Source organism: Accipiter gentilis, chromosome W (assembly GCF_929443795.1).
Source record: "Accipiter gentilis chromosome W, bAccGen1.1, whole genome shotgun sequence".
Taxonomy (NCBI): Eukaryota; Metazoa; Chordata; class Aves; order Accipitriformes; family Accipitridae; genus Astur; species Astur gentilis.
The window spans coordinates 32,621,179-32,635,135 of NC_064918.1; the positions used below are offsets into that span (position 1 = coordinate 32,621,179).

Sequence of the window (13,957 nt, forward strand, 5' to 3'; positions counted from 1 at the left end):
TTATCTCAACCCTCGAGGTTCCAGTTTCTTTTTCTTTTCTCTCCTCTGTCTCCTCCCCATCCCACCGGAGGGGGGCGGAGGAGTGAGCGAGAGGCTGCGTGGTCCTTTGTTACCGGCTGGGCTGAAACCACGACAGTCCTTTTTTGGCGCCCAACGTGGGGCAGAAGGGTTGAGATAACGACAGATCTGGCCAGAGCGTGTTGAAACAAATTTGCCAAACGCATTTCTTAGATATATAGATGTTAGTCACAATGTTGTTTCATTTGTTTACATGGTGGCGTTTTGTAAGCTCTTATATGCTCTATGTATTGCCTGTAGTTGCGTATCTCATCTCTGGGAGAGTGATTGGGATTATCATTTTGCTGTACTGGGCAATATCGACTTATGAAATGATTACATCACTGGTCATGAGGTTAAGCTGGTATCTGTATGAGGCAGTGATAACATTTCCATACTTTGGGCGCCTTCTGTCGGATTTTATTGGTAATTACACCCAATCCATGGGGAAATTAGGGGGGGATACCTCCCTCCGTCCGTTCACCTCCCTTTTCTCCTTCCGACTACTTACAACAGCTTTTGAGAATTTTGAATATCCTTGGGATGCGCAAGCCAGTGTGCTGTTAGTGCTATGCCTCCTGAATATGTTTCAGGTCTTCTTTAGGGCTACAAAAAGGCTCTTTAAGAGTACCACTCAGAGATCTCCCCCAAAGCTGGATACTCATGGGTGGCACGGCATGTGGGAGCATATGGGCAAGTATCTAGAGAACTTCTCACCGCCAGTGACTTGAAAGTTCACTCCCGAACAACTACAGAACCCTCATGAAGTGACAGAATATTTGAAAGAAAAATGCTGTGGCTATTCCAAAGACATACAACTCGCCTCACTGTGCTGGGCCCTGGCCAGTATCTACCAAACACTGCTTGATATTAGGCAGCACCCTCAGGGAGAAAAGATGGAAAACAGAAAAACAGGCACCGTGGCTGCGCCTACCCCGACAACAGACACCGTGGCTGCCCCTACCCCGACAACAAGCACCATGGCTGCCTCTACCCTGACAACAGGTACCATGACTACCCCTACCCCGGTGACAGACACTTCAGCTAAACCAGAGAACCAGCCTGTGCCAGTATCAGTTGCCCCTGTACAGAAAAAGAAACACACAAAGAAATCAGTTCGCTTAGCGAGAGATGAAGATGAACCAGGGTCAACGCGAGAACAGGAGGTAGAGGCAGAACCTGAAATAATTACCCGATCTCTATCCATGAGTGAGTTGCGTGACATGCGAAAAGATTTTAGCCGCCACCCAGGTGAGCACATTGTTACCTGGCTGCTCCGATGCTGGGATAGCGGGGCTAGTAGTGTGGAATTAGAGGGTAAGGAAGCCAAGCAGTTGGGATCTCTGTCTAAGGAAGGGGGCATCGACAAGGCGATTGGGAGAAAAACACAAGTCCTCAGCCTCTGGAGGCGACTTCTGTTAGGTGTAAAGGAAAGATACCCCTTCAGGGATGAAGTTACATGTCACCAAGGCAAGTGGACCACCATGGAGAGAGGTATCCAGTACCTGAGAGAATTAGCCGTGCTGGAGGTGATTTACAATGATCCAGAAAATGCGCAGTCACCCACAGATCCAGATGAAGTCCAATGCACACAACCCATGTGGCGGAAGTTTCTACGAAGTGCACCACCAACCTATGCCAACTCATTGGCAGTAATGTCCTGGAGAGAAGGCTATGGACAAACGGTGGATGAACTGGCTGTCCAACTCCGGCAATACGAAGGAAGTCTCTCTTCCTCCCTACGGGCCTGTGTCTCAGCTGTAGAGGAGTTGTCCCGAGAGTTCCAGCAATTCAAAGTGGATCTGTCCTCCTCCTCACCTGTACAGGCCCGCATCGCAGTTATTGGGAGTAAGCGTTCCTCTGCCCAAGAGAGAGGAGAGAGAAAGTACACTCGACGGGCTAACCTGTGGTTTTACCTGCGTGACCATGGAGAGGACATGAGGAAGTGGGATGGAAAACCCACTTCAGTCTTGGATGCACGGGTACAGGAGTTGCGAGAAAAAGCAACCAGAAAAGAGAATTCTTGGAAAACTGCTGCTCCAGTTTCCCGTGAGCAGTCCCCCAGACGCAGTAGATGGGCTGATCTCATTTCTGATCCCCTTGAAGGGACTTCTGATTTACGTGTGCAGAAAGTGAGTAACGGATGTTCTAACCAGGATTAGAGGGGCCCTGCCTCCAGCCAGGTGGAGGAGAGGGACAACCGAGTCTACTGGACAGTGTGGATTCGATGGCCTGGCACATCAGACCCACAGGAATATAAGGCTCTAGTGGACACTGGTGCACAATGTACCCTAATGCCATCTAGTTATAAAGGGGCAGAACCCATCTGTATCTCTGGTGTGACAGGGGGATCCCAAGAGCTAACCGTATTGGAAGCTGAAATGAGTCTAACCGGGAATGAGTGGCATAAACACCCCATTGCGACTGGCCCAGAGGCCCCGTGCATCCTTGGTATAGATTATCTCAGGAGGGGGTATTTCAAGGACCCAAAAGGGTACCGTTGGGCCTTTGGTATAGCTGCATTGGAGACGGAGGAGATTGAACAGCTGTCTACCCTGCCGGGTCTCTCCCAAGACCCTTCAGTTGTGGGGTTGCTGAAGGTTGAAGAACAACAGGTGCCAATTGCTACCACGACGGTGCACCGGCGACAATATCGCACCAACCGAGACTCCCTGATCCCAATCCATAAGCTGATTTGCCAGCTGGAGAGCCAAGGAGTGATCAGCAAGACTCACTCACCCTTTAATAGTCCCATATGGCCCGTGCAGAAATCCAATGGGGAATGGCGACTAACAGTAGATTATTGTGGGCTGAATGAAGTCACGCCACCGCTGAGCGCTGCTGTGCCAGATATGTTAGAGCTTCAATATGAACTGGAAGCAAAGGCAGCTAAGTGGTATGCCACAATTGACATTGCTAATGCATTTTTCTCCATTCCTTTGGCAGCGGAGTGCAGGCTTCAGTTTGCTTTCACTTGGAGGGGCGTCCAGTACACCTGGAATCGACTGCCCCAGGGGTGGAAACACAGCCCCACCATTTGTCATGGACTGATCCAGGCTGCACTAGAAAAAGGTGAAGCTCCAGAGCACCTGCAATATATTGATGACATCATCGTATGGGGCAACACGGCAGAAGAAGTTTTTGAGAAAGGGAAGAAAATAATCCAAATCCTTTTGAAGGCTGGTTTTGCCATAAAAGAAAGTAAGGTCAAGGGACCTGCGCAGGAGATCCAGTTCTTAGGAGTAAAATGGCAAGATGGGCGTCGTCAGATCCCTGTGGACGTCATCAACAAAATAGCAGCTATGTCCTCACCGACTAATAAAAAGGAAACACAGGCGTTCTTAGGTGTTGTGGGTTTTTGGAGAATGCATATTCCAAATTACAGTCAAATTGTAAGCCCTCTCTACCAAATTACTCGGAAGAAGAACGATTTTAAATGGGGGCCTGAGCAACGACAAGCCTTTGAACAGATTAAGCAGGAGATTGTTCACGCAGTAGCTCTTGGGCCAGTCCGGACAGGACAAGATATTAAAAATATGCTCTACACTGCTGCTGGGGAGAATGGCCCTACCTGGAGCCTTTGGCAGAAAGCACCTGGGGAGACCCGTGGCTGACCTCTGGGGTTTTGGAGTCGGGGATATCGAGGATCCGACGCTCGCTATACTCCAACTGAAAAAGAGATCTTGGCAGCATATGAAGGAGTTCGAGCCCCCTCAGAAGTGGTTGGTACTGAAACACAGCTCTTCTTAGCACCTCGACTGCCAGTGCTGGGCTGGATGTTCAAAGGGAAAGTTTCCTCTACGCATCACGCGACTGACGCCACGTGGAGTAAGTGGATCGCACTGATCACACAGCGAGCTCGCATAGGAAACCCCAGTCGCCCAGGAATGTTAGAAGTGATCACGGACTGGCCAGAAGGCAAAGATTTTGGAATGTCGCCAGAGAAAGAGGTGACACGGGCCGAAGAAGCCCCGCTGTATAATAAACTGCCAGAAAATGAGAGGCAATATGCCCTGTTCACTGATGGGTCCTGTCGCATTGTGGGAAAACATCGAAGGTGGAAGGCTGCTGTATGGAGTCCTACACGACTAGTCGCAGAAACTGCTGAAGGAGAAGGTGAATCGAGTCAGTTTGCAGAGGTGAAAGCCATCCAGCTAGCATTAGACATTGCTGAAAAAGTGGCCAGTGCTCTATCTCTATACTGACTCATGGATGGTGGCAAATGCCCTATGGGGGTGGCTACAGCAATGGAAGAAGGGCAATTGGCAGCGCAGAGGTAAACCCATCTGGGCTGCCGCACTGTGGCAAGATATCGCTGTTTGGATAGAGAAGCTAGTGGTAAAAGTACGTCACGTAGATGCTCATGTACCCAAGAGTCGAGCCACTGAAGAACATCAAAACAACCACCAGGCAGATCAGGCCGCCAAGATTGAAGTGTCTCAGGTGGACCTGGACTGGCAACGTAGGGGTGAGCTATTTATGGCTCAGTGGGCCCACGATACCTCAGACGATCAGGGAAGAGATGCAACATATAGATGGGCTCGAGATCGGGGGGTGGACTTGACCATGGACACTATCGCACAGGTCATCCATGAATGTGAAACATGTGCTGCAATTAAGCAAGCCAAGCGGCAAAAACCCCTGTCGCATGGAGGGCGATGGCTGAAATATAAACAGTGGGAGGCCTGGCAGATTGACTATATCACACTCCCACAAACCCGCCAAGGCAAGTGCCATGTGCTTACAATGGTGGAAGCATCCACTGGATGGCTGGAAACATACCCTGTGTCCCATGCCACTGCCCAGAACGCTATCCTGGGCCTTGAAGAGAAAATTTTATGGCAACACGGCAACCCAGAAAGAATCGAGTCGGACAACGGGACTCACTTCCGAAACAACCTCGTAGACACCTGGGCCAAAGAACATGGCATTGAGTGGGTGTATCGCATCCCTTATCACGCACCAGCCTCCGGAAAAATTGAACGGTACAATGGACTGCTGAAAACTACATTGAGAGCGATGGGGGGTGGAACTTTCAAGCATTGGGATACACATTTAACAAAAGCCACCTGGTTAGTTAATACTAGAGGATCCGCCAATCGGGCTGGCCCCGCCCAACCAAGAGTTCCACATACTGTAGAAGGGGATAAAGTCCCTGTAGTGCGCATGAGGAGTATGTTAGGAAAGACAGTCTGGGTTAGTCCTCCCTCAAGCAGAAGCAAACCCATTCAAGGGGTTGTTTTTGCTCAAGGACCTGGGTACACCTGGTGGGTGATGCAGAAGGATGGGGAGGTTCGATGTGTACCTCAGGGAGATTTGATTTTGGGAGAGAATAGCCAGTGAATTGGGCTGTATGATATTTAACTGCTAAATAACCTGCCAATGCATGTCATTGTATCTATAGTGTCTATATGCCATATCAAGGGTATTATTGTGAGAATTATCCAAATGACTACAGGATGGACTTTTGAAACTGAGCCAAGTACAACAGCGATAGAACTTGAACTGGCACCCACCAATTTCCTCAAGATCAACATCTTCGACCTGCAGACCAGGGGCATGAGTTACACCAAATGTACTAGCCACAAGTTCCAGAGGCAGCGTACAACAACCCAACATCTCACACCATCTCTCTCTTATCCTGAAGAACTGTTACAACAGATAGAGCCCCAAAATCGATGGACACATTAGAGAGATAGCCCATAGGCTAAAGGAACACCGTGTGTGTGTGTGCGAGGTCAGGGGGTGGAGTCCATATACTTATATATAAGACAAGGAAAGTTGTAGTGGTTGATTGGGAAAAAAAAAAAAAAAAAAAGTAAGATCTGGGCATGATGTAGATGGTATAGAATAAGGGGTGGATAATGTCCTGGGTTCAGCTGGGATAGAGTTAATTTTTACAGGAACCTGGGAGGTGGGGGCATAGCCGGGGCAGCTGACCTGAACTAGCCAAGGAGCTATTCCATACCATGTGACATCCTGCCCAGTATATAAATGGGGAGCGGGCCGGGGGGTGGTCTCTGTTTTCGGTGGGGGAAGTGGCGGAGCGTCGGGTCCCGGGTGGTGAGCAGTTGCACTGTGCATCACTCTTTTTGTATACTTTTTTTTTTCATTAGTGCCGTTGTTGTTGTTGTAATCTCTTTGTGTTTGTCCCAGTAAACTGCCTTTATCTCAACCCTCGAGGTTCCAGTTTCTTTTTCTTTTCTCTCCTCCGTCTCCTCCCCATCCCACCGGAGGGGGGCGGAGGAGTGAGCGAGCGGCTGCGTGGTCCTTTGTTACCGGCTGGGCTGAAACCACGACACTTGGTTTAACCAAAGCTTTTTCAACAGCTTCCTTATTTATCATAGATATAGCTTATGTTCTGTACCACTTCATTATATACCAATGGAATCAGAAAACATTTTCCCAGCAAATACAATATTGTATAATATGCTAGGTGTACTGTTAATATTATTAGTGTCCTCTAAATCATAAAATCACAATCGCCAGGGAACAGAAGGCAACCTAAGGCTTGCAAATGTGATTTAATTTTTATTATGCTACTGCAATTCCACATATGTGTACAAAAAGATGAAATTATATGCTTATCTACTGGGTCTGGCTGGGATGGAGTTAACTTTGTTCATAGCAACCCATATGGTGTTATTTGCTGCTAAAAGAGCACTGATAACACATCAGTGCATTGGCTATTATTGAACAGTACTTGCACAGCATAAAGGCTTGCCCCTGCCCCTGGAAAAGCAACCCTCCGAGTGCGGCCTGTTAGCCAATTTCCTACCCATCTTGCAGACCACCCATCCAGTCTGTATCTTGCCAGTTTGTCCAGGAGACGGCTGTGGGAAACAGCATTGAACGCTTTGCTGAAGTCCAGGTAAACAACATCCACTGCTCTCCCCATGTCAACAAAAGATGTTATTTTGTTCTAGAAGGTGATCAGGTTAGTCAGACATGATTTGCCCTTGGTAAATCCATGCTGGCTTTTCCTAATCACTTCCTTCATTTGGCTTGTGATAGTTTCTAGGAGGACTCGTTCCATTACTTTCCCAGGGACTGAAGTAAGACTAATAGGCCTGTAGTTTCCTGGGTCCTCTTTTGGGCCTTTCTTGTAGATGGGTATGACATTTGCTCTCTTCCAGTCATTAGGGATATCCCCTGATCTCCATGACTTTTCAAAGATTATAGACAGTGGCCTCGCAACAATGTCAGCAATGTTAGAATAGAATAGACTATTTCAGTTGGAAGGGACGTACAACAATCATCTAGTCCAACTGCCTGACCAATGTCAGCCACTTCCTATAGATTTATGTGGGTTGAGACTTTGCAAGAGGCCGCAGACCAGCCCTTCCTCCACTACTGGTGGGTTGACACATGCATTGTCGTAGCTACTTGATCCTGTGATCTGTGGTCCAACTATGTCAGTAAAGATAGAGGCAAAGAAGATACTGAGAACCTCTGCCTTGTCAGCATTAGTAGTGACTAGCTTCCCTGCCCTGTTTAGCAATGGGCCTCTGTCTTCCCTGGGCTTACTGCTCACGTACCTGAAGAACCCTTTCTTGTTGTACTTGACATCTCTGGCCTATTTCAGTTCTAGCTGAGGCTTAGCCTTCTTGACTGCATCTCTGCATGCCCTAGCAAGGTTCTTGTAGTCCTCGATGGCTATTTGGCTGCCTTTCCATAGCCAGTACACTTCTTTTTTGCTTTTAAGCACATCTAAAAGCTCTTTATTAAGCCAGGGTGGCCTCTTGTTCTGCTTTCTTCCTTTCCCTTTGTAGGGGATGGACTGTTCTTGTGCTTTCAGGACGCTGTTCTTGAATAACTCCCAGCCCTCACAAGCTCCTTTGCCCTCCATGGATGCTTCCCATGGAATCCCTCACAGTCGGACTCTGAGCATCTTGAAGTTGGCTCTTCTAAAATCGAGGATCTTTGTCCTACTACTGGCCTTCAGCATGCTTGGCAGGATCTTAAACTCCACAATGTTGTGGTCGCTGTATCCAAGGCTAGCATTGGTAGTTATGTTGTCATGAAACAAGGGGAGCCAAAAGAATCTCAGTAGACATAGTAAAGGGGGGTGAAAGATGATGTTTAGTGCTTACATTGTTGAAATTAGCTGAGGTAGAGACAGTCCTTGATAAGAAGAGCTGGTCCCAAGAACCAGCCAATGAGGTAGAGACAGTCCTTGATAAGAAGCAGGAGCAGGCCCCAAGAGCCAGCTAAGACTGGTCTTGCGTCTTGGGTGAATACCAAGAAATCACTGAGCCTGTGCAAGGAAAGAGGTTACTAGTGGTGACGAAGAGGAGTCATCTATCTTCATCTCTGCGACCACCAGACGACCACCATAAAGAGGCCCTGTGCAGGCGCAGTTGAAAGGAGACTATGGAAATGACCTCTCGGAGCTAATTTTAATATGAAGCGGGGATAGGTCATGCATATGTATAGGCGTATTGTGAATATGTAATACATGACTGTATAAACTTGAGGTGAACTGCCGAGTCGGGCGCGCACGACTTTGGTGGGACTACCCCCTCTGCTGCCCAGCGCTGAATGAACATACCTACTTTACAATCTCACTGATTGTGGAGTCTGTTTTCTGCATGTCAGTCAAGTAAGTCTTCTTGGTTTGTGAGCAGTAAATCTAGCAATGCACTGTTCCTAGTCGGCATGTCTAGCATCTGTAGCAGGAAGCAGTCCTCAATGCATTCCAGGAACCTGATGGACGACTTGTGCTGTTTTCCCAACAAATGTCCAGGTAATTGAAGTCACCCATGACGACCAGGTTCTGTTGTTCTGAGACTTCCTTGAGCAGCCAAAGTAAGGTTTCATCAGCCTTGTCATCCTCATTGGGTAACATACCTAACACAAGATCCCCCTTGGTGACGATCCCTCCAATCTCAATTCAAAGGCATTCGATAGAACATTCATGGACTCCATAGCTCACCTACATACACTCAAATTTCTGTTTTACATGAAGTGCAACTCCAACTCCTCCTTCTTCCCTTCTGTCCTGGTTTTGGCTGGGATAGAGATAATTTTCTTCCTAGTAGCTGGTATAGTGTTATGTCTTGGATTCAGTATGAGAAGAATGTTGATAACACACTGATGTTTTCAGTTGTTGCTAAGTAATGTTTAGTCTAAAGTCAAGGATTTTTCAGCTTCTGATGCCCAGCCAACAAGAAGGCTGGAGGGGCACAAGAAGTTGGCACAGGACACAGCCAGGACAGCTGACCCGAAGTGGCCAACAGGGTATTCCATACCATGTGACATCAATGCCTAGTATATAAACTGGGGGGAGTTAGCCTGGGGGATGTGGATTGCTGCTTGGGAACTAACTGGGCATCGGTCTGCAAGTGGTGAGCAATTGCATTGTGCATCACTTGTTTTCTATATTCCAATTCTTTTATTATAATAATAAAATGACAATAATAATTATTATTATTATTTTCTTCCTTTCTGTCCTATTAAACTGTCTTTATCTCAATCCACAAGTTTTACTTTTTTTCCCCGATTCTCTCCCCCATCCCACTGGGTGGGGAGGAAGTGAGTTAGCAGCTGCGTGGTGCTTAGTTGCCAGCTGGGGCTAAACCATGACACCTTCCTATCTTTCCAAAAGAGTCAGTACATAACAGTTCCTCTCTGCTGTGCTCCTTTCTCCTCACACTTTTCCCCTGCTCCAGTGTGGGTTTGCCATGGGCTGCAATTAATTCAGGAAGTATCCCACTGCTCCAGAATGGGGTCCTCCTCAGGCTGCCTCCTGTGCCAGACACATCTAGTTCCAGACAGCTCCATAACAGACCTACCACATGCTAAAGTTGAGCCCATCAGCAAAGTTGGTGGCACCTCTGTGAAAACATATTTAAGAAAGGGCAAAAATGCTGGATAGGCAGAGGATTGGGGGGGTGGGGGGGTGGGGGAAGAAGTGAGAAACAGCAGTGCTAACACCAAGGTCAGAGAAGGAGCAGGAGGAGATGATCCAGGCACCAGAGCAGAGATTCCCCTGTAGCCTGTGGAAGAACCCATGCCAGAACAGATATTCACACTGCAGGCCCTGGAAGACCCCACACTGGACTGATCCCATGCCAAATTTCAATATCATTACACTTGCAAAATAGAGAAATTTCTAAATTGTTCCTTTGTGTGACTTGCATAACTTCTTAGGTTGACCAGCTTGTAAAGTTATTGTGCAAATTTACAAGTAATTGAGCATGCTCTAGCCCAGGGACAGAAGACAAAGTCAGATTTTCTATGCAGTAATTGCCCACCTCTGCTCTAGGCAGATGAGGCCAGATACCATAACGGTGACTCTGTTTACCAGAGGAAGGTACTATTTTACAAAAGTGGAACTGGAATGCCTAGGAGAGAGACTAGAACTCACTGGTAAGGAAATAAAAGGAAAAATCATAATCTCAAGTTGAACATTGGTTTGGAGAACTAAACTCTATCCCAATCCCCATTAATACCTTTATATCTTAGGTAAGTTACTCAAACCAAGCTTTTATAAAACATTCGTTTCTTTTATAGGACATTCCTCATTTCTAAGGAGTAATTCGGTACTCCAGGTCCTATTTGCAGAAGTGCTGGATGCTCACAGATAGTATGAGGCCAATGGAAGTCATGCTTCAAATTTAAGATGACCTTTATAATCTGCCCAAAGATATTATTTTGTGCTATATATTACAGAAGTCTAATGATATGTTACATAAATATAATCTTTATCATCCAAGCTTGTAAGGCACTGAAGGACACATTCACTGTCAACACACTATCCAATATCATAGAAGGGAAAAATTAGATCAGATCAGAAAACAAGTATATAAATCTACTAAATACTAAAGAATATTTAATATTCACCCAAGTATTGCTTTTCAAAGGTACAATTTAATTAATTTATCTTGAAAAAGTAGCAACAAACAGGATTAAAATACCTTACCAAATATAAAAAAAAAATCTAGGTATTTCAAACCCCGTTTTAGAATGAATACACCATTTGGAATATAAAAGCAAATAATACTATGCAGCTGAATGGCATCTGATAATCAAATGCTCTCTTTCCTACCTTCTTTTGTTAACTCCCCATTCTGAGTTGGTCCAGAAGACTTTTTAAGAATACAAAGGGACACAGCATAGATACTTTCCCTCACCCACACCCCTTTAAAAAAAAACAAACAAAATAAAAAAAAATTAAAAACCCCCATATCTGTGAATGAGACATGGTAGCAATCACCTTTTTTGTTTTCATTAATTTCGGCTGTAGTTTTTCATGAGAAATAGTAAAATTTTCTTTAACCATTCTAAAATAAAAATATATCTATTCTATTGAACCTCACAATCCTAAAGGGCATGCTGCTGTTCTGCAGTTCTTTTTGAAAAGGGTTTTGTTGTTGTTTGGTTTGGTGGTGGTGGTGGTGGGGTTCTTTCATGTGGTATTTTATGAGAAAAGAAAAAGAAAAATCAACTCTGATCTCTCCAAAATTGTTATCTTATACAGCAGAATCTGAGATGTAGTAATAAATCTTCCCAGGATAAATGTTTTTATTGCTGCTTCCTTTAACATTTACCATAAACCTCAGATACTCCAATACTTTCACCTCTTCAGTAGCTTATGCAACCACCAAAAATCATCTTAAATCATGTTTATTATTAATTGCTGTAATCCTTGTCTTCCTAATCATTAGCAGAAAGTCTTTCTGGGCCCAAACTCCTTCCACATTACTTAACAGTACTTCTCCCACTCTGATACAGAACTTGTGTAAAGAAGCTCAGGTGACAGTGTACAGCCATGACAAACACCCTTCCAAATCCTAAAGCATTTGTCAAATCCTCTGGGTTTTTTTTACTGCTGTCTGTTGGCTCTCAAGGAACTTCCTAGACAGCTTCAGTACATGCCTCAGATATTAATGTTTAATTTCTCTATTAGCTCTCTTAAACTGTAACTACCCTGCTAGAAGATGAGCTCCATGGCGCATCCTTTATTTCTAGATCTCCTATTGTTCAAATAAGTGTGTGGGCTGGAGTACTTAACTTTCTCCTTATGCATGTGTCCAGGCTTCTCCTAGACACCAAGTTCCTTGGCAACAAAAGAAAGCACATGCCAAGATATTATCCCTACTATAGCCATGATATGACACTGGGCCTGGAAGATGTTCCCAAATACTACAATCTAGCACTGACCTTATTAGCATTAAAAGCATTACTTCTTTAGATCATTCTTCATATACCTCTTTACCAATAAAGATTTATTCCATTTCAAGTTCTTTCTTATCTATAACGAAGAACTTTGACTATTTACCCTAACCGCTGAGTCCTTTTTGTGCTCTTTTGAAACACATTTCTTGTAAAAGCTGATGTATGTCTTTTTTTTTTATGAAAATTTTTTTCATCTTACTTTCAATACTTGGTTATGCCCTCCCAATCTTCTGGTACGCACTGTACCTGGGGGGTTTTTGTAAAAAAAAACAAACAAAAAAACAACAACAAAAAAACCCCAAACCACTAGTTACTCAGACCTCCATGCGAGCGGCAGAGGAATGCACATAAGTCGACTCAATATGAGTGATAGAAGTGATTCAACTTTATTTGCGCAGATAGCTCATATTTATACAGCTTACGATAATTATGCCTACTAGTCCTATTATGATTGGTACATTGCTAATGTTTATTCATTACTAAAACAAACCCACTTGTGGTTTGCAGCTATGCATGTTCCGCAATTTTCTCATGGGAACTTTCTCAAAGTTGTCTATGAAACTCTGCCAAGGTCATAGTGTCCTTATCTTTCTCCTGATATCAGCAAGACCAGCAGTTTTGGCCGAGGCCTAGTCTTGCTGCCCACGCTAACATTCCTTCACACACCACTCTGCTCACACAACCTTTCCATAGACCCATGTCCTTTCTCATTAAGCCAATTCCCAACACCTCCATAACTTGTTCACCTCACAAACCAGCCTGACAATTCCAGGGCTCAGAAACCCTATGAAAATATCATGGCTTAAAAAAATTACAGCAGCTCAGCTGACCTGCAACTGATTTACTGATTTATTATCTACACCACTACAACTACAAAAATATTTGTAATCAAGAACACAGCTGGGGCAGAGGCATAAGAGAAGCTGTAAGACATTTAATTTTGCAATTCTTGGCAAAAAAGCTGCAACATTTTTCTGAGGGTCAGTTTGTTAACTGAGATTTACACTAAGATGGTACAGAAAGCAAAATTAAGTAAGAAATGTAATAATGGAAGACATATTAAATGGAAGAAGGAATAAGAAGGTTAAGGAAAAACCACAATAGAATTAAGTGTCTTAAAACCAGCACTTTTTTGGTTTTGTCATGGTTTAACCCCAGCCAGCAACTAAGCACCACACAGCCAGTCACTCTCCCCCGCAGTGGGATGGGGGAAAATTGAAAGGGTAAAAGTGAGAAACTCGTGGGTTGAGATAAAAACAGTTTAATAATTAAAAAGAAATATTTTTTTTTAAAATGTAAGGAAAAGAGAAAAAAAATCAAAGATAAAAGGAAAATAAAACCCAGGAAAGACAAGTGATGCAAATGAAAACAATTGCTCACTACCAACCGATCGATGTCCAGCCAGTCACCAAGCAGCGGCCCCCCCTGCCAACCGCCCCCCTAGTTTTATTGCTGAGCATGACATCATATGGTATGCAATATCCCTTAGGTCAGTTGGGGTCAGCTGTCCCAACTGTGTCCCCTCATAACTTTTTTCACCTTGTCGTGGTTTAACTCCAGCCAGCAACTAAGTACCACGCAGCCGCTCACTCACTTCCCCCATCCAGTGGGATGGGGGAGGAAATCGGGGAAAAAAGGTAAAACTCCTGGGTTGAGATAAGAACGGTTTAATAGAACAGAAAAGAAGAAACTATAATGATAATGATAACACTAATAAAAT

At 44.9% G+C, this 13,957-nt stretch overlaps 1 protein-coding gene across 1 annotated transcript in view; it reads right to left on the minus strand.

Annotated features, from left to right (window-relative positions):
* The window catches only part of LOC126035443 (tyrosine-protein kinase Fer-like), a 254,879-nt gene that overhangs the window by 187,526 nt on the left and 53,396 nt on the right, over positions 1-13,957 (minus strand). The gene's annotated exons all lie outside the window — the stretch shown is intronic.